At 36.9% G+C, this 921-nt stretch overlaps 1 pseudogene; it reads left to right on the forward strand.

Moving 5' to 3' along the window:
• The first annotated feature begins 210 nt into the window (after positions 1–210).
• Positions 211–612, forward strand: LOC103263358 (annotated as a pseudogene).
• The last annotated feature ends 309 nt before the right edge of the window (positions 613–921 follow it).

Here is a 921-nt window from a genome sequence, read left to right on the forward strand (position 1 = left end):
TCATGAGCATGCCACTGCTCTCCAGTCTGGGTAATGGAGTAAAACCCCAACAGAAAAAAATTTAAAACAGGAATAAAATATTTATGAATAAGTCTAACCAGGATTTGAAAGGTTTATACACTAAAAACTACAAAATGTTTCTGAGAAAAACTTTTAGAGACACAAAAAATTGAAAGACATTCTGGGACTGCCTGAGGATCAACAGCCATCATGAATGACAAAGTAACTATTTGGACTAGGAAATTCATGACCAACCATCTGCTTCAATGGAAACAAATGGTCATCGATGTCCTTCACCCCAGGAAGGCAACAATACCTAAGACAGAATTTCAGGAAAAACTAGTCAAAATGTACAAGACAACACCAGATGTCATCTTTGTATTTGGATTCAGAACTCATTTTGGTGGTGGCAAGACAATTGACTTTGGCATGATTTACGATTCCTTGGATTATGCAAAGAAAAATGAACCCAAGCATAAACTTGCAAGACATGGCCTGTATGAGAAGAAAAAGACCTCAAGGAAGCAGCGAAAGGAATGCAAGAACAGAATGAAGAAAGTCAGGGGGACTGCTAAGGCCAATGTTGGTGCTGTCAAAAAGGCAAAGGACTAAAGATGATGCAGTGACAGTATCTGTGGCCATTGTTTGGATTTTTCATGACCAGCTTAATAAAGTAAAACCTTTTCATGTGAAAAAAAAGAAAGAAATTCTGTGTTCATGGATTAGAAGACTTTAACATCATGGAAGCATCCGTTTGTTCAAAGCAATACACAGGTTCAATACAAACCCTATCATAATCCCAATGATTATTTTTACAGAAGTAGAAAATACAATTCCATAATTCATATGGAATCACAAAGCATCCCAAATAGTCAAAACAATCTTAAGAGCAAAGACCAAAACTGGAGCCATTACCTGGCC

This window comes from Carlito syrichta, unplaced genomic scaffold (genome assembly GCF_000164805.1).
Source record: "Carlito syrichta isolate Samal-C Ts95f unplaced genomic scaffold, Tarsius_syrichta-2.0.1 Scaffold304980, whole genome shotgun sequence".
NCBI classification, from domain to species: Eukaryota; Metazoa; Chordata; class Mammalia; order Primates; family Tarsiidae; genus Carlito; species Carlito syrichta.